At 40.2% G+C, this 24,344-nt stretch overlaps 1 long non-coding RNA gene across 1 annotated transcript in view; it reads left to right on the forward strand.

The window, feature by feature from the left end:
* Positions 1-6,112: 6,112 nt before the first annotated feature.
* The window catches only part of LOC128666973 (uncharacterized), a 30,574-nt gene continuing 12,342 nt past the window's right edge, over positions 6,113-24,344 (forward strand). The window contains exons 1-2 of the long non-coding RNA XR_008403283.1: positions 6,113-6,252; positions 10,790-10,979. This is a non-coding gene — a long non-coding RNA (uncharacterized LOC128666973). The remainder of the gene's footprint in view (positions 6,253-10,789; positions 10,980-24,344) is intronic.

Here is a 24,344-nt window from a genome sequence, read left to right on the forward strand (position 1 = left end):
ACAGAAAGAAAACCATACCAAAGAATGGGAGCAGCGGATTATACACCAGGAACCTAATCCCCATATGGGTACATTTACGTAACTCTTAAGTTGAGGCTTGTTCAGTAAGTAAAAATTAAACGTTCATGATTCAGATAGAGCATTGTATTTTATAACACTTTCCAATGTATTTCTAATACAAATTTGTTTTGTGTTCTCTTAGTATCCTTTGTCAAAGAATACATCTAGGAAGGCTCTAGGTAGGAGCTTAGGAGTGTGCATGTATCTTTAGTACTCTATGTGGCAGCAATGTTTACAACGTGTACCATTGCTACAAATATTTCTATATTGCCACAGAGTGCCAATAAAATTGAATGCTCTAACTAAACATGAAAGTTTAATTTTAGCGTGTGGGTATATATTAGTATGTGTGTGTGGGGCTCAGTGTGTGTATGTAGGGGTTGGAGTGTGTGTGTATCAGTAAGTGTTTGTGTATTGGGGTTGGTATGTAGAGGTCGGCGTGTGTGTGTGTGTGTATCAGTAAGTGTTTGTGTAGGGCTCAGTATGTGTGTTTCATTGTGTGTGTAGGTATCAGTGTGTGTGTATCAATTTGTGTGTGTAGAGGTCAATGTGTGTATGTGCAGGGATCAGTGTATCTGTGTGTGTGTAGAGATCAGTGTGTGTGTAGAAGTCAGTATGTGTATCAGTGTGTGTGTGTGCAGGGGTGAGTGTGTCTGTGTATCAGTGTGTGTGTATATGTGCAGAGTTCAGTGTGTGAATCAGTGGGTGACTGTATGTATCAGTGTGTGACTGTGTGTGTAGGGGTCACTGTGTGTATCAGTGTGTGCAGGGGTCACTGTGGGTATCAGTGTGTGACTGTGTGGTTGTGTGTAGGGGTCACTGTGTGTATCAGTGTGTGGGTGTGCAGGTGTGAGTGTGTGTATCAGTGTGTGTGTATAGGGGTCAGTGTGTGTATCAGAAAAGGGTGTTTGCCAAAATGTGTTTTTAGATGAATTGGGATCATCTATGTATCTATTTTTTCCATAAACTCTGTCTCTCATAGCCTTCTGATATATATGTTGCTTGATGATATTTTAGTAAAATGTATTCTAGACTCTCCATGTGTCATATACTCAGTTTCCTCATGAAGAACATCAGAGCGCTTCCTATGTGCTTATTGTTTAAAAGGGTTATGTAGTATGCTGATCAGTGTGGGTTTTCAAGGTGCAATTAGTAATAAAATATGAAGATTGTTTTATTTATCTCTCTCTCTCTCTATATATATATATATATATATCTATATCTGTGCAATAAGCTAAACATAGGTAAAGAGGGAGTCGGTTGTGCAGACAGTGGGTGTGGCATGGGCGGAATCAGAAGTGGAGAGTAACATTTTGGCCTGGCTAGCAGCTTAGAATTTGAAATTTTTAGCCATGTATATAGCTATATATAGATATGCTATAAATAATAATAATAATTTGCGATTTATATAGCGCTTTTCTCCATGTGAGACTCAAAGCACTTTACAAATATACCAACATAAGACATAAAAGTTAGGAGTTTCTGAAGGTCAGATAAGCGGACTGAATGCCTGATGGAAGAGGTGGGTCTTTAGCTTTTTTTTAAAAGCCTGTAAGGACGGTGCCTCTCTGATTGCGCACGATAAAGAGTTCCAGAAAGTAGGCGCAGCGTGGCCGAATGCTCTGGAGCCTGAGTTTGTCCTTATTCTTGGCACTGAGAGGAGGGATGTGTTGGCTGACCTAAGTGAGCGGGATGGGATGTAGGGTGTCAGGAGCTCTTTCAGGTACTGTGGGCCTTGGTTGTTTAAGGCTTTGAAGGTCAGCAGGCCAATTTTAAAATATGTTCACCATTTAATTGGAAGCCAATGCAGGGAGTGGAGAACAGGTGTTATGTGGCAGGAGCGAGTTTGATTGGTCAATAGTCTTGCTGCTGTTTGCTGCTGCGTTTTTTGTACCGTCTGAAGGTGATGGAGTTCTTTGTTTGGGAGGCCCAAGTAAAGTGCATTGCAGTAATCTAGCCTAGAGATATATGTATGCTATAGATATGCTATAGATAGATATGCTATATATATATATATATATATATATATATATATATATATATATATGCTAATCTATATTTATATACAGTATATATATATATATATATATATATATATATATATATATATATATATGCTATTAAGTTGTAAGCATTATACACATGCACAAACATGAGTAACACCATCTGATATAGATAACTGGCAGAGTGTGTGTATGTATGTGTGTGTATATATATATATATATATATATATATATATATATATATACACACACGCACATAAAAATGGGCGGAGCCATCTTAGGGCGGGGCTAGTGCTCCCCCATCATCAAAAGTCACCAGCCGCCACTGGTGTGCAAGGGTCACTGTGTGACTGTGTGTAGGGGTCATTGTGTGTATCAGTGTGTGACTGTGTGTGCAGGGGTCACTGTGTATATCAGTGTGTCACTGTGTGTATCAGTGTGTGACTGTGTGTGGAGGGGTCACTGTGTATCAGTGTGTGGTTGTGTGCAGGGGTCACTGTGTGTATGTCCAGGGGTCACTGTGTGTGTGTATCAGTGTGTGACTGTGTGCAGGGGTCACTGTGTGTATCAGTGTGTGACTGTGTGTGTGTATCAGTGTGTGACTGTGTGTGTAGGGTCACTGTGTGTATCAGTGTGTGACTCTGTGTGCAGGGGTCACTGTGTGTATCAGTGTGTGACTCTGTGTGCAGGGGTCACTGTGTGTATCAGTGTGTGACTGTTTGTGTGTAGGGGTCACTGTGTGTATCAGTGTGTGACTGTGTGTAGGGGTTACTGTGTGTATCAGTGTGTGACTGTGTGTAGGGGTCACTGTGTGTATCAGTGTGTGTGTATCAGTGTGTGACTGTGTGTGTAGGGTCACTGTGTGTATCAGTGTGTGACTCTGTGTGCAGGGGTCACTGTGTGTATCAGTGTGTGACTGTTTGTGTGTAGGGGTCACTGTGTGTATCAGTGTGTGACTGTGTGAGCAGGGGTCACTGTGTGTATCAGTGTGTGACTGTGTGTGTAGGGTCACTGTGTGTATCAGTGTGTGACTGTGTGAGCAGGGGTCACTGTGTGTATCAGTGTGTGACTGTGTGTGTAGGGGTCACTGTGTGTATCAGTGTGTGACTGTGTGTGTAGGGGTCACTGTGTGTATCCGTGTGTGACTGTGTGTGTAGGGGTCACTGTGTGTATCCGTGTGTGACTGTGTGTGTGTAGGGGTTACTGTGTGTATCAGTGTGTGACTGTGTGAGCAGGGGTCACTGTGTGTATCAGTGTGTGACTGTGTGTGGAGGGGTCACTGTGTATCAGTGTGTGGTTGTGTGCAGGGGTCACTGTGTGTATGTCCAGGGGTCACTGTGTGTGTGTATCAGTGTGTGACTGTGTGTGTGTATCAGTGTGTGACTGTGTGTGTAGGGTCACTGTGTGTATCAGTGTGTGACTCTGTGTGCAGGGGTCACTGTGTGTATCAGTGTGTGACTCTGTGTGCAGGGGTCACTGTGTGTATCAGTGTGTGACTGTTTGTGTGTAGGGGTCACTGTGTGTATCAGTGTGTGACTGTGTGTAGGGGTTACTGTGTGTATCAGTGTGTGACTGTGTGAGCAGGGGTCACTGTGTGTATCAGTGTGTGACTGTGTGTGTAGGGGTCACTGTGTGTATCAGTGTGTGACTGTGTGTGTAGGGGTCACTGTGTGTATCCGTGTGTGACTGTGTGTGTAGGGGTCACTGTGTGTATCCGTGTGTGACTGTGTGTGTGTAGGGGTTACTGTGTGTATCAGTGTGTGACTGTGTGAGCAGGGGTCACTGTGTGTATCAGTGTGTGACTGTGTGTAGGGGTCACTGTGTGTATCAGTGTGTGACTGTGTGAGCAGGGGTCACTGTGTGTATCAGTGTGTGACTGTGTGAGCAGGGGTCACTGTGTGTATCAGTGTGTGACTGTGTGTGTAGGGGTCACTGTGTGTATCAGTGTGTGACTGTGTGTGTAGGGGTCACTGTGTGTATCAGTGTGTGACTGTGTGTGTAGGGGTCACTGTGTGTATCAGTGTGTGACTGTGTGTGTAGGGGTCACTGTGTGTATCAGTGTGTGACTGTGTGTGTAGGGGTCACTGTGTGTATCAGTGTGTGACTGTGTGTGTAGGGGTCACTGTGTGTATCAGTGTGTGACTGTGTGTGTAGGGGTCACTGTGTGTATCAGTGTGTGACTGTGTGTGTAGGGGTCACTGTGTGTATCAGTGTGTGACTGTGTGTGTAGGGGTCACTGTGTGTATCAGTGTGTGACTGTGTGTGTAGGGGTCACTGTGTGTATCAGTGTGTGACTGTGTGTGTAGGGGTCACTGTGTGTATCAGTGTGTGACTGTGTGTGTAGGGGTCACTGTGTGTATCAGTGTGTGACTGTGTGTGTAGGGGTCACTGTGTGTATCCGTGTGTGACTGTGTGTGTAGGGGTCACTGTGTGTATCCGTGTGTGACTGTGTGTGTAGGGGTCACTGTGTGTATCCGTGTGTGACTGTGTGTGTAGGGGTCACTGTGTGTATCAGTGTGTGATTGTGTGTGTGTAGGGGTCACTGTGTGTATCAGTGTGTGATTGTGTGTGTGTAGGGGTCACTGTGTGTATCAGTGTGTGATTGTGTGTGTGTAGGGGTCACTGTGTGTATCAGTGTGTGATTGTGTGTGTAGGGGTCACTGTGTGTATCTGTGTGTGTGTAGGGGTCACTGTGTGTGTAGGGGTCACTGTGTGTATCCGTGTGTGACTGTGTGTGTAGGGGTCACTGTGTGTATCCGTGTGTGACTGTGTGTGTAGGGGTCACTGTGTGTATCCGTGTGTGACTGTGTGTGTAGGGGTCACTGTGTGTATCAGTGTGACTGTGTGTGTGTATGTGCAGGGGTCACTGTGTGTGTGCAGGGGTCACTGTGTGTGTCAGTTTGTGTATGTGCAGGGGTCACTGTGTGTATTTATATCAGTGTGTTTGTAGAGGTCACTGTGTGTGTGTTTATAGCAGTGTGTTTGTAGAGGTCACTGTGTGTGTATCAGTGTGTGACTGTGTGGTTGTGTGTAGGGGTCACTGTGTGTGTATCAGTGTGTGACTGTGTGCAGGGGTCACTGTGTGTGTATCAGTGTGTGACTGTGTGGTTGTGTGCAGGGGTCACTGTGTGTGTATCAGTGTGTGTATGTGCAGGGGTCACTGTGTGTTTGTTTGTTGGGGTCACAGTGTGTATCATTGTGTGACTGTGTGGTTGTGTTTAGGGGTCACTGTATCAGTATGGTTGTGTGTAGGGGTCACTGTGTGTATCAGTGTGTGTATGTGTAGGGGTCACTGCGTGTGTATCAGTGTGTGTATGTGCAGGAGTCACTGTGTGTTTGTTGGGGTCACAGTGTGTATCATTGTGTGAGTGTGGTTGTGTGTAGGGGTCACTGCGTGCGTATCAGTGTGTGTATGTGTAGGGGTCACTGTGTGTGTATCAGTGTGTGTATGTGTAGGGGTCACTGTGTGCATCAGTGTGTGTATGTGTAGGGGTCACTGCGTGCGTATCAGTGTGTGTATGTGTAGGGGTCACTGCGTGTGTATCAGTGTGTGTATGTGTAGGGGTCACTGTGTGCATCAGTGTGTGTATGTGTAGAGGTCACTGTGTGCATCAGTGTGTGTATGTGTAGGGGTCACTGCGTGTGTATCAGTGTGTGTATGTGTAGGGGTCACTGCGTGTGTATCAGTGTGTGTATGTGCAGGGGTCACTGCGTGTGTATCAGTGTGTGTATGTGCAGGGGTCACTGTGTGTGTTTATATCAGTGTGTTTGTAGAGGTCAGTGTATCAGTGAGTTTTTAGGCGCTAGTGCATACCCTATTAGATTACATATTAATAAATATATAGTTGATTAATGTACTTTGATGGTTTTAACAGATTAAATATATTTACTTTCTCTTAAGTAACACTGTGTAAGAACAATAGAATCTTACCTTAAGTGTGTAACGTACATATAATTCTAATAACTGTTTTATGTGAATGTTTGTACACTGTCTCCGTATGCTGAACACAGTACACACCTTGCTAAGTATGACGTCACGACGAAGGCGGAAACTCTCCGCCCCTGTAGCTCTGATGACGTCACGGAGGGGGGTGTCCTAAGCAGGAAGTGTTTGTGTGTAAGTTCCTAGCAGCACCCAAGGAGGGGGTTAATATTTGTGCATCTCGGTCCCCCCCAGATCCAGTGGGAGGTGAGTTATTTATTGTTATAAGTTGCTGTACTGAGGGTGGAAATATAATCTGTACTGAAGCACTACAATAACATATGTGTGTGTTTGTTTATAGGGACAGGGGGCTGTGTCTCTATGTAACTAATTATACCCTAGCGGTTAATATGCTTTGTTATCCTAAATATGCACATGTTATGACAAAGAAAAATACACGAAGCTTGGAGTTTATATATTTTATTATTGTAATTATTTATAATTAATAGCATTTGTGATTTTAATATAACAAAGTGTGTGTGTATATATATATATATATATATATATATATATATATATATATATTAGAGTGAATAAAACACATTAAGAAACATAAATGTACAAAAAGAAATTTGCTTTAATATATTAGTGCATTTCATTACTGTTCCATTGCAAATGGATTAAACACATAGTTAAAGTCAGCCTCAGAGTAGCAATGAACTACTGGGATCTAACTAACACACCTCTGGTGAGCCAATGACAAGAGGGATATGTGTGTAGCCACCAATGACCAGCTAGCTCCCAGTACTGTAGTAGTGTCATAAGTGAACTTTGGTCCTAGGACTGATCCCATAAACTTGTCACTGTCATTAGTACACTTTAGTCCTAGCAGGGGCTGAGCACATAAACATGTTACTGTCATTAGTACACTTTAGTCCTAGCAGGGACTGAGCACATAAACATGTCACTGTCATTAGTACACTTTAGTCCTAGCAGGTACTGAGCACATAAACATGTCACTGCCATTAGTACACTTTAGCCCTAGCAGGGACTGAGCCAATAAACATGTCACTGTCATTAGTTTACTTTAGTCCTAGCAGGGACTGAGCACATAAACATGTCACTGTCATTAGTACACTTTAGTCCTAGCAGGGACTGAGCCCATAAAGTCCTAGCAGGGACTGAGCCTATAAACATGTCCCTGTCATTAGTACACTTTAGCCCTAGCAGGGACTGATCAAATAAACATGTTACTGTCATTAGTACACTTTAGTCCTAGCAGGGACTGAGCGCATAAACATGTCACTGTCATTAGTGCACTTTAGTCCTAGTAGGGACTGAGCACATAAACATGTCATTGTCATTAGTACACTTTAGTCATAGCAGAGACTGAGCCTATAAATATGTCACTGTCATTAGTACACTTTAGTCCTAGCAGGGACTGAGCACATAAACATGTCATTGTCATTAGTACACTTTAGTCATAGCAGAGACTGAGCCTATAAATATGTCACTGTCATTAGTACACTTTAGTCCTAGCAGGGACTGAGCACATAAACATGTCACTGTCATTAGTACACTTTAGTCCTAGCAGGTACTGAGCACATAAACATGTAATTGTCATTAGTACACTTTAGTTCTAGCAGGTACTGGGCACATAAACATGTCACTGTCATTAATACACTTTAGTCCTAGCAGGTACTGAGCACATAAACATGTCACTGTCATTAGTACACTTTAGTCCTAGCAGGTACTGAGCACATAAACATGTCACTGTCATTAGTACACTTTAGTCCTAGCAGGTACTGAGCACATAAACATGTCACTGTCATTAGTACACTTTAGTCCTAGCAGGTATTGAGCACATAAACATGTCACTGTCATTAGTGCACTTTAGTCCTAGCAGGGACTGAGCACATAAACATGTCACTGTCATTAGTACACTTTAGTCCTAGCAGGTACTGAGCACATAAACATGTCACTGTCATTAGTACATTTTAGTCCTAGCAGGGACTAAGCACATAAACATGTCACTGTCATTAGTACACTTTAGTCCTAGCAGGTACTGAGCACATAAACATGTCACTGTCATTAGTACACTTTAGTCCTAGCAGGGACTGAGCACATAAACATATCACTGTCATTAGTACACTTTAGTCCTAGCAGGTACTGAGCACATAAACATGTCACTGTCATTAGTACACTTTAGTCCTAGCAGGGACTGCGCTCATAAACATGTCACTGTCATTAGTACACTTTATAGTGCTAGCAGGGACTGAGCACATAAACATGTCACTGTCATTAGTACACTTTAGTCCTAGCAGGGACTGAGCACATAAACATATCACTGTCATTAGTACACTTTAGTCCTAGCAGGTACTGAGCACATAAACATGTCACTGTCATTAGTACACTTTAGTCCTAGCAGGGACTGCGTTCATAAACATGTCACTGTCATTAGTACACTTTATAGTGCTAGCAGGGACTGAGCACATAAACATGTCACTGTCATTAGTACACTTTAGTTCTAGCAGGTACTGAGCACATAAATATGTCACTGTCATTATTACAATTTAGTCCTAGCAGGGACTGAGCCTATAAACATGTCACTGTCATTAGTACACTTTAGTCCTAGCAGGGACTGAGCACAAACATGTCACTGTCATTAGTACACTTTAGTCCTAGCAGGGACTGAGCAAATAAACATGTCACTGTCATTAGTACACTTTAGTCCTAGCAGGGACTGAGCACATAAACATGTTACTGTCATTAGTACACTTTAGTCCTAGCAGGGACTGATCACATAAACATGTTACTGTCATTAGTACACTTTAGTGCTAGCAGGGACTGAGCACATAAACATGTCACTGTCATTAGTACACTTTAGTCCTAGCAGGGACTGAGCAAATAAACATGTCACTGTCATTAGTACACTTTAGCCCTAGCAGGGACTGAGCCCATAAACATGTCACTGTCATTAGTACACTTTAGTCCTAGCAGGGACTGAGCACATAAACATGTCACTGTCATTAGTACACTTTAGTCCTAGCAGGGACTGAGCACATAAACATGTCACTGTCATTAGTACACTTTATTCCTAGCAGGGACTGAGCACATAAACATGTCACTGTCATTAGTACACTTTAGTCCTAGCAGGGACTGAGCACATAAACATGTCACTGCCATTATTACAATTTAGTCCTAGCAGGGACTGAGCACATAAACATGTCACTGTCATTAAGTACATTTTAGTCCTAGCAGGGGCTGAGCACATAAACATGTCACTGTCATAAGTACACTTTAGTCCTAGCAGGGACTGAGCACATAAAAATGTCACTGTCATTAGTACACTTTAGTCCTAGCAGGTACTGAGCACATAAACATGTCACTGTCATTAATACACTTTAGTCCTAGCAGGTACTGGGCCTATAAACATGTCACTGTAATTAGTACACTTTGTACCTAGCAGGGACTGAGCACATAAATATGTCACTGTCATTAGTACACTTTAGTCCTAGCAGGGACTGAGCACATAAACATGTCACTGTCACTAGTACACTTTAGTCCTAGCAGGGACTGAGCCCATAAACATGTCACTGTAATTAGTACACTTTAGCCCTAGCAGGGACTGAGCCCATAAACATGTTACTGTAATTAGTACACTTTAGTCCTAGCAGGGATTGAGCACATAAACATGTCACTGTCATTAGTACACTTTAGCCCTAGCAGGGACTGAGCCCATAAACATGTTACTGTAATTAGTACACTTTAGTCCTAGCAGGGACTGAGCACATAAACATGTCACTGTCATTAGTACACTTTAGTCATAGCACGGACTGAGCACATAAACATGTCACTGTCATAAGTACACTTTAGTCCTAGCAGGGACTGATCCCATAAACATGTCACTGTCATTAGTACACTTTAGTCCCAGCAAAGACTGAGCCCATAAACGTGTCACTGTCATTAGTACACTTTAGTCCTAGCAGGGACTGAGCACATAAACATGTCACTGTCATTAGTACACGTTAGTCCTAGCAGGGACTGAGCACATAAACATGTCACTGTCATTAGTACACGTTAGTCCTAGCAGGGACTGAGCACATAAACATGTCACTGTCATTAGTATACTTTAGTCCTAGCAGGGACTGAGCACATAAACATATCACTGTCATTAGTACACTTTAATCCTAGCAGGGACCGAGCACATAAACATGTTACTGTCATTAGTATACTTTAGTCCTAGCAGGGACTGAGCACATAAACATGTCACTGTCATTAGTATACTTTAGTCCTAACAGGGACTGAGCACATAAACATGTCACTGTCATTAGTATACTTTAGTCCTAGCAGGGACTGAGCACATAAGCATGTCACTGTCATTAGTATACTTTAGTCCTAGCAGGGACTGAGCACATAAGCATGTCACTGTCATTAGTATACTTTAGTCCTAGCAGGGACTGAGCACATAAACATGTCACTGTCATTAGTACACTTTAGTCCTAGCAGGGACTGAGCCCATAAACTTGTCACTGTCAATAGTACACTTTAGTCCTAGCAGGGACTGAGCCTATAAATATGTTACTGTCATTAGTACACTTTAGTCCTAGCAGGGACTGAGCCTATAAACATGTTATTGTCATTAGTATACTTTAGTCGTAGCAGGGACTGAGCACATAAACATGTCACTGTCATTAGTACACTTTGAACCTAGCAGGGACTCAGCCCATAAACATGTCACTGTCATTAGTAGACTTTGGTCCTTTTTCTAGCTACAAACTATTCATCTTTATTTCTCCATCAGAATTCTCGCTGCAGGTCCTGCATTGACCAGCTGGATTTGGGGGACCCTTATCTGTGAAGATGGCTTGTGAATTTTTCCTTCTTTCTTCCATATGGTTTGTAGTGGTCATTTCTTGGATGGAGACAATTAACATGTGGCTCTTCCTTTGCCATCTAATGCAAGACGGTGTGTTGCTTCAGTACGCAGAACGGTAGGTAATATTAAAGTGATAGTAAATTTCGGATTTTAAGAATTTTGCACTGTAAAATATATTAGTACACAAGCAAAACAGGATAATATTAAAAAAAAAAAAAAGTGTATATATATATTATAATAAAAGATTTATAATCCTACTTGGTATCTTCTGTTCCTCCGCCCTCTTCTTTTCCTCTTTTGGCTGGGCTGTGACATAGAGACCAGTCCCACCCACTCTCTACATAGGCTTTCAAAGGGCTGGGCTTCAAGAGTGTCATATGGCACACATACTTATTGGATGTTTAATGAAATTGTCATAAAAAAAAAAAAAGGAACATCCCAGTGGGCCGTCATAACATTGTAATAGAATTACTATAGGCACAGATTTAACCCTTTTACCGATAGATTTAAAAAAAAAAAAAGTAGACATATACTTGATTTAATGGCAAAGATTATATAAGTTTACCATCACTTTAATCCTTCTACTGTACGTTGTATTCAAGAGGAGGCGGAAACTTTATGTAGAAAATTCTGTTCATTAAAGGGACATGAAACCCAAATGTTTTCTTTCATGATTTAGAAAAAAACATGCAATTTTAAACAATTTTCTAATTTACTTTATTATCTTGATATCCTTTGCTTAAAAGCATATCTAGATAGACTTAGTAGCTGCTGATTGGTGGCTGCACATAGATGCCTTGTGTGATTGGCTTACGCATGTGCATTGCTATTTCTTCAACAGAGGATATCTAAAGAATGAAGCAAATTAGATTATAGAAGTAAATTGAAAAGTTGTTTAACATTGTATTCTCTATCTGTATCGTGAAAGAAAAAATGTGGGTTTACTGTCCCTTTAAAGGGACAGTGAAGTTCAAAATAAACTTTCAGGATTCAGATAGGGCATAGAATTTTTTTTTTTATTATTATTTTATTTATGATCCAAACACTGTCCAGAAACAATATTATAAAGGTGAAAACATAGCATAATCAAAAAGTACAATAGATTCATCAACGTAATACTATATTCATTTATGCATATAGTTAAATTTAAACTAATCATCATATTAATCAAACATGAGCACTTCTTTTCCTGACAATGCTTGGGGTTTTAATTTTCCATATAACCCCCCCTTATTTCCCCCACCCATGCGAGGAGACAGCACAACATAAGCCAAGAGAGAGGGAAAAAAAAATAAAAAAATTCTATCACTTCCTTCCTCCTGATGTTTACCAAATCCCTAATAAAACCATTTCTGTATTTGTGAAAGGGAAAATTATATAATCTCTTTCTGAGTCAGGAAATATTTTTAAAAAAGCAGCCCATTTGTTGAAAAATCTTTTGATATCTTGTTCATTATTTATGTCCGCATTTCTCTGATCTAATATGCATTGCTTTTTCAAGCAGTTTTTTATTTCAGTGATACTTGGAGTTGCATGGCTTTTCCACTTCTTACAAATTAAATATCTAGTAGCAAGAATGGTGGTGATTATTATTTTTTCATCAATTTGCCTGCCAGGTTCTTTCTTAAGGCAAAGTATTATCTGAAATATTGTCAAAGAAATCTGTTCTATCTTTAGTACCTTCTTTAGCCAATATTCAACCTTATTCCAGAGATTTTTAATCTTTGGACAGTACCAAAACATGTGTGTTAGATTAGCTGCTTGGTGCGAGCATTTAGGACATTTATTAAACCCTACATTCACACATTTGAAGCCTCTCTCGGGAGTAAAATACGCCCCATGAAGGAGCTTGACGTGTGCCTCCCTCCAGGTTGCAGATAGTGTCACTTGCGCAATTTTTTTAATTGACAGTTGAATGGTTTTGGGCTCAATATTACTCTGAGGGATTAATGTATTCCAGTAGGAAACCAACTTTGCCAAGACCGGTTCCCCTTTATTTGTACCCAGAAGATGGTAACACGGTGCAATTGACATATGACCATTCCTTGTTAAAGCGAGCCAATCATTCAGTTTACCTAGTCCCCATTCCCATCCTGTCTTCTTAACTAGGTATTGAACAAAGTGTCTTAATTGCAAATACGCAAAAAAGTCTTTGTTAGACAGGTCAAAATCTCTTTTTAATTCTTGAAATGTTTTAATATATTTTCTTTCTTTATCAATTAGTTGATGTACTTTTGTCAACCCCAGAGTGTGCCATTTTCTAAAAATTTCAGAATGCAAACCTGCTTGAAAAGCAGGGTTACCTATTATGGGCAAAAGATCTGTAGCGCTATTATTGATTGAGAGAAGAGTTACTATTTTATGCCAAGCTTTGAGAGGGTTAAAAATTGTTTTAAGTCTTTTAATTTCTAGGGGGACTTCCTTAGGTATTAAATGTAATAATGCAGACAGAGAATATGGGTAGCAGACATTGGACTCGAGGTGATTATTCAAAACATAATTGTTAGACCATATCCAGTCTGCTACGACTCGAGCAAGAAAAGAGAGATTGTATAACCTTATGTCCGGGAGAGCAAGGCCTCCATCTTTTTTTGGTACTGAGAGTTTCAAAAAGGATATCTTTGGCCTCTTATTCTGCCATAGGAACTGAATCAGTGAAGTATTAATTGAGCGTATTTCCTTTCCCAGAAGTATTATTGATGTATTTTGGAGTATATATAAAAGTTTAGGAAGTAAAGCCATTTTAAAGAGAGCAATTCTTCCAGAAAGTGATATAGGAAGATTTTGCCAGGTTAAGAGCTTTTCTTTGATCACTTTCACTACTGGAGAGATATTCAAGGTATAAAGATCCGCAGCTCTTGTCGCAATATGGATCCCAAGATATTTAAAAGAGTCTGTTACTTGGTGGAAAGGGGTTTTTAATACTGAAGTTTTATCTTTCCTAAGCCATAGTATCTCTGACTTTGCCGTGTTTATCTTATAGCCAGAAAATGAGCCAAATTGTTCCAAGATCTGTAAGAGTTTTGGTAAGTTTAGTTTGGTATTGGACAAGTAAAGCAGCAAGTCATCAGCATAAAGACCGATTTTTATTTCGCAGCTGCGAATCCTTATACCATCTAGATGTTGACGAATTTTAAGTGCAAGAGATTCAATAGAGATATTAAATAAGAGCGGAGAGAGAGGACAGCCCTGCCTTGTTCCTCTGCCTAGAAAAATAGGAGGGGAAATGTTGTTATTTACTATCAGTCTTGTAGATGGTTGTTTGTTTAAATTTTCGATAAATTCAAGAAAGTTACCTCTTATACCAAATTGCCTTGGTGATGATTTAATATGTTCATGAATTATTGAGTCGAAGGCTTTTTCAGCGTCTAAAGAAATGATAGCAAGGTCAGGTAGATCCTCTCCTCCGCTACTAGGTGCAGCTTCAAAATATTCTGTCACTAGTAAAGCTTCCCTAATTTTTGAAGCCGAGTTGCGATTGTTTAAAAAGCCTGCTTGATCGGAGTGTATCATTTCTGAAAGGGGCCCCTGCAGTCTTGATGCTAGAATTGCAGTAAGAATTTTATAATCCGAGTTTAGCAGAGCAATTGGCCTATAAGATTCCTTGTGTTCGGGATCTTTTCCATCTTTTAATATCAGAGTTGTATAAGAGTTAGAAAATGAAGAAGGGATCAGTTTACCACTAGTGAAAAAACTATTAAAAAGCGTGCAGAGATGTGGGGTAATTTCTCCAGTCAGGATCTTGTAAAATTCATTAGGCAGACCATCTGGTCCTGCTGCCTTATTTAGAGCGAGCTTAGATATTACTTTCTCTATTTCTTCTAAGGAGATAGGGGCATTAAGACTTTCAGCCATTTCTGATGTGACTATAGGATGTGTAATGTCCCTCCAAAAATCGTCAGATTTATGTGTATCACTTATTTTGAGTGAATATAGTTCCTGATAATATTCATGGAATGCACCTATTATATCTTCAGCTTTGGAAAGCTGTTGTCCTTTGTTGTGCAATTTGTCTATGATTGGTTGTTTCATCTCATTTCTTATTAGTTTGGCCAGCATCTTACCCGATTTATTACCATATTTATGCAGCTTAGCCTGCATTTTTAGCTCTTTTTGTGTTTCTTGAAATAAGACAAAGGTATCCCTTTCATTTTTTGCTTTGATATATTTTGCCCAGTTTACGGGAGTTTTGTCAAGCAAGTAATGATTATAGGAGTTAATTAGGCATTGGCATGACTCTCTTTCTCTAGTTCGAATTTTCTTATGTAAAGCTGAGCTATATGAGATTATTTCCCCTCTCATTACTGCTTTCGCAGTATCCCAGAATATTTCAGGGCGGCTTAGATAGTCTTTGTTAAAGTTTACATATTCTTTATATCTATTTTTAAGCCAGTTCTTGAATTTTATCTCAGACATCAGGTAATAAGGAAAAAAGAAACGTGATGCAGTGGGGCGTATATATGAGAGCTGAAACTCAAGTATAATCGGCGCATGATCCGAGAGAAAAATTGATCCTATATCTGATTTTACCCCTCCCATTAACATACGTTCATCTATCAGAAATAAGTCGATTCTAGAGAGTGTCTTATGCGCCTTGGAGAGGCAAGTAAAATTCTGAGTGAGAGGGTTTTGATGTCTCCAAATATCCCGCAATGCTAAGTTCTGCATAATTTTTTTTAAACATCTTACCCTCTACATTATCTTTTTTTTGTTTTAACTGCTTGACATTACGCCTTAGTCTATCAATCGGGCATTGTGGAGCCATATTGTAATCTCCTCCCATTATTAGACAGCCTTCTGTGTAGGATAATAATTTGGTCTGTTAAACATTCCAAAATTTTGGATCAATTACATTGGGGCCATATGTATTACACAGCGTATACATCCTCTGGGCAATCTTTATTTTCAATAAAACATATCTCCCTTCAGGATCAGGCTCAACATGCAAAACTTCAGTATCAATTTTCTTACCTATTACTATTGCGACCCCCCTTTTCTTCTTAACACTAGGTGCAAAATATATTTCTTTTACCCATGCTGTTTTAAGTTTTAAAGATTCTTCAGCTGATAAGTGGGTTTCTTGAATAAAGCCTATGTCAGTCTGAATTTTTCGTAGGTGATTGAGAATCTCCTTTCTCTTTATGGGGGTAGATATACCACCTACGTTCCATGACACTATTTTGTAATTATTTTTCCGTTTATTCATTTATGAGATAAGAAGGAGGGAGGTGAAGGAAAGGAAGAGAAGAAAAAAAAAAAAACACAAAACATTTATACAGTAAAAACATTCTCTGCATGGGTGGGAGTTGTACCATAGGACTCGCGTCTAGAAGAGACGCGGTCTTACCCATAAGCAAAAGCCTGTGTATTATATTTAATCCAATAGATGGAATTCAATCATGTTTATAAGACCTAGGAGCCCAGTGTATTATAAAAGCTCTCAGCCAGATGAGCTTCTTCAAAAAAATGCGTGGCCTCGCCAACTTTGACCTTTAATTTATGAGGAAATATTATGGTTGCCTGAAACCCTTTTTGTATCAATTTTGAACAAACAGGGGCAAGCTCCCTTCTCCTTGCTGCAGTATCAGCGGAGAAGTCTTGAAACATCAGAATTGTAGTATCTCCTATTTTAACAGGTTGTTGTTTGCGGTAATGCTGAAATAACATAAGTTTATCTTGAAAATTTAGTATTCTAGCAATAACAGGCCTAGGCCTAGATCTGCCTTTGTTATCAGGACGATATGGGCCTATTCTATGCTCTCTCTCTATTGGAATGGGATATAAGGTAGATGGCATCTTTAAAATTATAGGCAAGGTTTCTGAGATAAAATTGACAAGGTTATCATATTGCTGTTCTTCCGGTAGACCTATAATTCTTATATTGTTCCTTCTAGAACGGTTTTCAAGATCTTCTAATCTGTTTTGAATATTCTGTATATTAATATTTACACCTTCTAGGTTAGAACTATGTGCAACCGTTAGGTCTTCCAGGTCCGATACTCTTTGTTCGGCTTCCTGCAACCTGTTGGAAAATTGACGAACCTCTTGTGTCAGAGAAAGAAAATCTTGTTTGATTTCAGCTCTAAGAGCTTCAAATTTAGGAGAGAGCGCATCAGATATGCTAGCCACTAAACTATGAATATTGGTTGTTTCTTGCATAACTGGTGCATTTAGCAAAATTGGTTGTGCTTCGGTGGCAACCTCTTGATTGCCCTTCACTTTCCTGTCTCTCTGTCTTGCTGCCATGGCTGGAGAGGGATTCCGGGGTGAAGCGTGAAGAAATTTATCCATGTGCCAGTGAGAGTAATATATAAAAAAAGAAATATAGTGAAGCAGTTTCCTCTGCGTGAAGGGTAGTGTAGGAAATGAGGTGATTGTAGTAATAGGTCCTGTAAAAGAAAACGTTCTCAGGTGGATAAGTGAGGAAGGGTATGTGTCCAGTGATGGTCGAGTGGGGAAGGGAAAGAGAAAAAAAAAAAAAAAAAAAAAAAAAGGGGCGAAATTCGATGTGAGTTAAACCAGTGCTATTCTGTTGTGAGTAAGTCCAGCCAAGGATGCAAGGATCAGAGAGTATGTCAGGTCGATTTGTTAGTTATCTAAATAATATAGCCAAAAAGAGGGAAAAAAAAGCCACCTTGGTTCCTATTATAAAATATATATAGTAGTATATAAGAAAGATGTTACCTCTAAAGGTATCTGAATCAGTATCTTATTTAAGTTTATAACCAACAGAGTGCTAATATTATTCCAGCAATTATAAAAAGCTAGCAAGCAGATATCTACACAGTAGCTTAACTAGAGCTTGATTCCTCCAATTCCACTTGCTTGTTTTATTTGCAAGGAGAATGGGAAGTCTGTTTTTTGTAGGAGAGAATGACTGAGAATCTTTATACTCCTATAAAACCCTTCTCCCTACGCAGTGATGAAGGAATTTTATTTTCAGGAGAGATAAGAGATTTATTCTTAGAGGAGAGTTATTATATAATGAGGCTAAGGATCTTTTATGCTTTTATATATATTTCCTCTCCAGCCAGTAGTAAGAAATAATATGCCTTCAACAAAGATTATAGCAACTTCCTTGGTTAGCAAGTAGCTATTTCCTAAATTATACTAGGTAGCCTTCCTTTTCTTCTCCTAAGACCCAGAAATATTTTCAGAGACCTGCTTCCTAACCAAGAATTCCCTAGATATAGAAGCAGGTTGTTTTTAGAGAAATAAAGAAAAAAAAAAGGTACAATATCTTATTACATATTAAACATATTTTGCACTTTTCTAAACATTAACATCTTTGCCATACTATGTCAGGTATGGTTTTATAAAAGGTTTTAGCCAAAGAATATTGTGATTCAAATGTCCCAATAAGTCATTAACAGGCAAAAGTTCTGTGGGTACCGCAGGTGAGCTTAAGAAATATTATAGAGTTACTTTCAGCTAGCCGTGGCTAGCTATCACAATTCTCTATATAGTTAATAAGGTTCGGTCGGCTCTTTTGTGTGTGTGTAAATCTTTACCTTACCTGGTTTCTTCCACTTGACAACATGCGCCCAATGACCAGGTAAGTGCACGAAGACAGCCTTTAAATGTGATATCGCCAAAGTTATAGGTACCTATTAGGAGATCATGGTATACAGCCACCTTCCTTGCCGCTCTATCGGTACCCAGCCCGCTATGTCTCTGAGGAATCAAGCAGCTCCGACTAGCTCCTCCAGTGAGAGCGAAGATAAGAAGAAAGGAACCGGTTGCCGACAGAGCCGCCTCTTGATCCAGCCTTCACCTACATCTCCACAGACAGTCGGGGCGGAGAGATCCAGAAGCGCCACGAAGAGGGGCCACAGCCGCAGATTCCAGAGCCGACCAGGCACAGCCCCAGCCTCCCGCGCAGCACCAGTGGGGGAGGGGGGAGCAGGTGAGTCTCCAGTAAGCCTCAAGGCCAGTACCCGATAGGACCGCTTCAGACAGCCATCGTTCCCTGCTTGGTAGTGCGGTTCCGTGACCCCAGGTAGTCTCCACTTCCCTCACAGCTTCGGTAGGGGAGAAGAGGGTATACAAAGAGACCACCGTTCTGCTGTAGATAATCTAGCCAGGAAAGTCAGGACAAGTTCCTTTGTAAATGAGAGAGTGTTGATCTGCAGCGATAGCCTCGACCTCCTACGCAGCACCGGTGGGGGAGGGAGGGGTAAGTAAAGAGTCTGCTGCAAGCCTGTTAGTGCTAAAGGCAGTATTCAAAATATTTTGTCAGCAAAACAGAGAGAATGAGCAAAAACAGCCTCGACCTCCCACGCAGCACCGGTGGGGGAGGGAGGCACCCGGCTTCTCTTTACAATTTCTCCTTGAGGGTTGAATATAAGAGTTCTAATATATAAAAGAACAAAGGCTCCAAGGTACAGGCTTTTTGCAAGCTGACTAAAAGTGTCAGCGCAGTGGGAGGTCAGCAGGAGGCGGCAGAGAGCACCACAGCAAAGCTGTTAAATAGCTCCTCCCTTTCCTCCCACTCAAGTCATTCTCTTTGCCTACGTTAGTGATAGGATGTGGTAAAGTTAGGTGTTAGATAAGATTCTTCAATCAAGAGTTTATTATTTTTAAAGTAGTACAAGATTGTGTTGCTTTGTTCTAGGGTGTAGCCGTAGTCCATATCAGTCTCTTCAGTAGAGATTTTGGTGGCTTTAGAGCAATGGGAACTTGTGGGACATAATTCTCACTGCGCCTCCCATACATATATGGTGCCCTAACCCTGATAGCCTAAGTAAGATTTCTTTTTCCACAGGTCCATGTGAGGGAGAGGACCTCTTAAACCTGCTGAGCTGCCCTGCTGTCGGGCAGAATTAAAAGTTAAGTGCTGACTTTTTATTCTGGGTCTGGAGAACCTCAGAGGAAGTGGAGCACTTTATTGGGACATAACTAAACTCCTATCTAGATAGAGGAGGGGATCCTGTGACAGCACATTAACAGGCACTGGGGCTGAGAAATAGAAGGTGGCTTTTACTCTGGGCAATACCTTGGACTGAGCAAAATTAAAGGGACTCAGGAGGAGGTGTTTGTGTGGGTCACAGATTGGGGCTCTAGTGCTATCTTACATGCGGTAGCAAGATTTATCCCCAAGTTGGCAACAGGGTTTGCAGAAAGGGTTCAGTTAGCTCCCGATGGCCTATCTCTAATACATAATAATGGCGACCGGGAGATTGTTGGTGGTTACGCCCACGATGGGCGGAGCTAGTTTTGGGCTGCACTATCTATCTCTAGGCACAATAGCATGGTGACTGGGAGATAGTGTTATCACGCCCACGAGGGGCGGAGCTATGTTTAAGGCTGTGTTAGGCTGCGCACTCTACATCAATTCCGATCTAACGGAAGGTAGAGCAACTATTTAATTCTAGCTCAGTCTTGAGTGTTTTCTTTATATATGTGGGGCTATATAAAAAAAAGCTGCAGTCCGGATCTGTTTATGATTACAGAAGTAACATTTATTTTATGTACATTTTGGTAATAAAGAAAGTTTGCAATGTATTATTCAGATGGCACCTCAGCAAGATTATACTGAGGTGTAGATACGTTATGCTATATTTGCATGCTAATCTAATAAGTTACTTCTGCACAGAAAAATAAAAAGTTACAGTTTAAAATTTAAAGGGACAGTAACATTTTTTATGTGTTATTCTTTATTTAAAAAGTTCCAACTGTTTATTTGCCTAATTCATCCTTGTGACTCAGGATGACTCAGGAGGCCCTGCTAGGGGTCTCTTGTGTTAGGATGGGATGCCAATGTGGTACTCCCAATCCTTTACTATTTCTCGTTTATTGAGAGATCTTTAATTGATAAAGATAAACTTGTTCTGAACCTACTCCTCTTTAGGCACATGCTGCTTAGGAGTCTATTGACAACAAAATATGCCACAAATTTCTCCTAAGGTGTCTATTACAAACTTTATTTTCTTTGCACTCTTTATTTAAATATCCCATATTTTTTGTTTGTATAATGTCCCTTTAAATGTATTTAAAGGGTGAGTTAAGTCAGAATTAAACTATCATGATTCAGATAGAGCGTACATTTTTAAACAACTTTCCAATTTACTTCTGTTATCAAATTTGCTTTGTTCTTTGGTATCCTTTATTGAAGAGCTCAGGAGTGTGCACAAGTCTTTAGTACTCTATGGCAGCAGTGTTTTGAAACATTGTATAACAAAGCTACAAATAAGGTTGCACCTAAGCCTCTGCAGACTGCCCCCTTATTTAAGTGTTTTAGCCAATCAGTGCGGACTCATAAATAACTCCACGGCAGTGAGCACAAGGTTTATCTATATGGCACACATGAACTTGCACTGTCTAGCTGTGAAAAAAACTGTTAAAATACACTGAGATAAGAGGTGGCCTTCAAGGGCTTAGAAATTAGCATACGAGCCTAGCTAGGTTTAGCTTCAACAAAGAATACCAAGAGAACAAAGCAAATGTTATGATAAAAGTAAATTGGAAAGTAGTTTAAAATTGCATGCCCTATCTGAATCATGAAAGATTAATTTTGAATAGACTGTCCATTTTAAGTACTGATATTTCAGTATATGTGGGGCTGTAACAGGAAAACATAGCTATTTCAAAAGACAAAATAAAGGTAAATTAGCTATTTGTAATCAATTTAATACACTTCAGTAGGTAAAATAAATCACTGGGAACACATAAAAGGAAAAAACATTTTACATTTTTACATGTTGAATAGATTGGAACTCACATTTCACCATGAGAGGGTTTGTTAAAGGACCGGTAAATACAGTGGATTTGCATGATAACAAGACAATGCAATAGCACTTAGTCTGAACGTTAGATTTATTTCTGGCAAATTTCAATGTTATGTCTATTTCCACTCCCCCTGTATCATGTGACAGCCATCAGCCAATCACAAATGCACATACGTTTATTCTGTGAATTCTTGCACATGCTCAGTAGGAGCTGGTGACTCAAAAAGTGTAAATATAAAAATACTGTGCACATTTTGTTAATGGAAATAAATTGGAAAGTTGTTTAAAAACAAAATTTATGCTTACCTGATAAATGTATTTATTTCCGGATACGGTGAGTCCACGGAACCATCAATTACTTTTGGGAATATCACTTCTGGCCAGCAGGAGGAGGCAAAGAGCACCACAGCAAAGCTGCTAAATGTCACTTCCCTTCCCACAATCCCCAGTCATTCGACTGAAGGAAAATAGAAAAAAAGGTAATAACACAAGGTGTAGAGGTGCCTGAGTTTAAAGTTAAAAATAACTGTCTTAAAATAAAGGGTGGGCCGGGGACTTACTGTATCCGGAAATAAATACATTTATCAGGTAAGAATTTTGTTTTCTTGTCTAAGATACAGTGAATCCACAGAACCAATACCAATGATAAGGGAGGAACAAGACAGGTAACCTAAACAGAAGGATGTAAGGATGACACCTGAACCATATATTGTCCAGAAAAACACCCTTGCAATACCCCAACACCTAAAAGTCTGTCTAGGAAGACGAAAACTCAGAAACTTGAGAAGATCCCAAATCCAGGGAACAATAAAACCTTCAGGTCTATGTTCGATATGAACAGGCCCTCTTAAAACAAAGGAGAAAGAATACTACTTTGAAGGTCAGAATCTGAGTTACTTGAGGTAATTACCAAGATCCCGTTCCCAAACTGGGACTGGAACTATCACTCCCAGAGAGGAAGATCCTGAACCCTGTTCAATGAATGCCTCTCATCATACCTGGATTGCAGATACTCTAGAAGAGAAATCTGCCTCTGGGAGGAAATCTTAGATTGGACTCCAAAAGGCATGACTGACCCTGCAGAAAGAGTAAAAAGAAACTTTCCTTTAGTCTTACTCTGTTGATGTGAGGTAGGAAACCCCTTTTTGTACCCTTAAAGTCAGAGGATAATTCTGCTAGACCAAGTCCAAACAAGGTCTCATCCTTAAAAGGAGACGCTCGAAGCGTGGATTTGGAAGAAACATAAAGTATTGAACCTACAACTGCAGAACTAAAAAGCATAAACCACAGGTAGGCTTCTCAGCTGACCGAGAATTCAGCCACAATGCCCAGGGGCTAGTACAGCAAGTCTAATAAGATGAGATAAGACATTTCTCTAAATGAACAATCAAACCTCAAGCTTCTTATCCATGGATCCGTAAAGGATCAGCTACCCTCCATAGGGATAAAAATGATCTGAGCTGTAGTAGAAAAGCTCACTTCTACTTAGGGCACCGTGCATTTTAATGGGGTCAACAACAGGAAAATCCCTTAAAGGATGGGAGACCGGGAGAAAGTTATCCCTAGCTTCTCCTACACCTGTGAAAATTTCCATAGCACGTCTCAAAACATTTCCGCAAAGGAAGGAACATAATATAAATGATCAAGTTTACAAAACTTCCAAGGGTTGAGAACGACAGGGATATCGATGTCGTCCAAATAGCTAAAACCTCCTTTAACAGTACACGAGGTGTGCAAGCATAAATCTCAAGGAAATGACTTCGGCATCAGATGAAGGAATTATACTGTCCAAATCTGAGATTTCACTCTCAGAAATTACCTGCGAATCTTCCTCACCAAACTTAGGAGAGAGAAACACCTGCGTAGCAGAAAGTAGAGCAGAAACCATACTATCTGAACTTTAAATGTCCTCTTGCATTTTCCGTGTAGGTAAGGACAAACAGATAAAGCTGCAGATACCACCGAAGATACCTGAGCTGCAAATGAGGGCACTGCATGTGACACCATAGAGGCTTGGGACGTATCAGGGGAAAGCTGTGGCATTGCCTAAACAGCATCATTCTAGGAGACAATAGCTCAGAGGCAACGCTTTATCTCTAACTCAAGAGATCCAGCGAGGAACAACACATATAATTGCATATTTAAAAACAATATTTGGTGTCTGAGAACCAAACAGAATTCATTGGAAAAGAAAAATCTGAGAGGACATGATGAATTCACCATTTAATATTTTAATATTAAAAAACCAAGCTGTCACTAAAATGAAAGATTGAGAGGTCATGTAGAATTCACCATATAATATTTAAAAAATTCAAAATATTATTATTAAAGACAAAACTGTCACTTTAAATCAACAGATAAATAAACAAACAAGTACATTCTAGACTGACTCTCCAGGAGGGTATCTGCTATAGCATACACAATATAAAGGATACAGTATATGGTGGAGATCATAAAAAACAAACAAAAAAACCATTCCCATTGATATGGAACGTTCCAAATTCACTATGAACGAAGCATTCATAGAAATCTCCCAGATACAGTTGAATTGAAATCCGTAGATTACATTTTTTTAGTTCAGTATCCCTTAAAAATTGAGTTCCTTGGTTCACACTGAAGATCTCAGTCTGACTGTTTTTGATGTACTAAGAAACAGGGAGATCTATCGGAGCCCTGATTAACAGATGGAGCAGACTGAAAATGGGGTGGGTCATGTGATCGTACCCGGCGAGACAGAAATGGCGCCGCATCAC

The sequence above is a fragment of the Bombina bombina genome, chromosome 7 (genome assembly GCF_027579735.1).
Source record: "Bombina bombina isolate aBomBom1 chromosome 7, aBomBom1.pri, whole genome shotgun sequence".
NCBI lineage: Eukaryota > Metazoa > Chordata > Amphibia > Anura > Bombinatoridae > Bombina > Bombina bombina.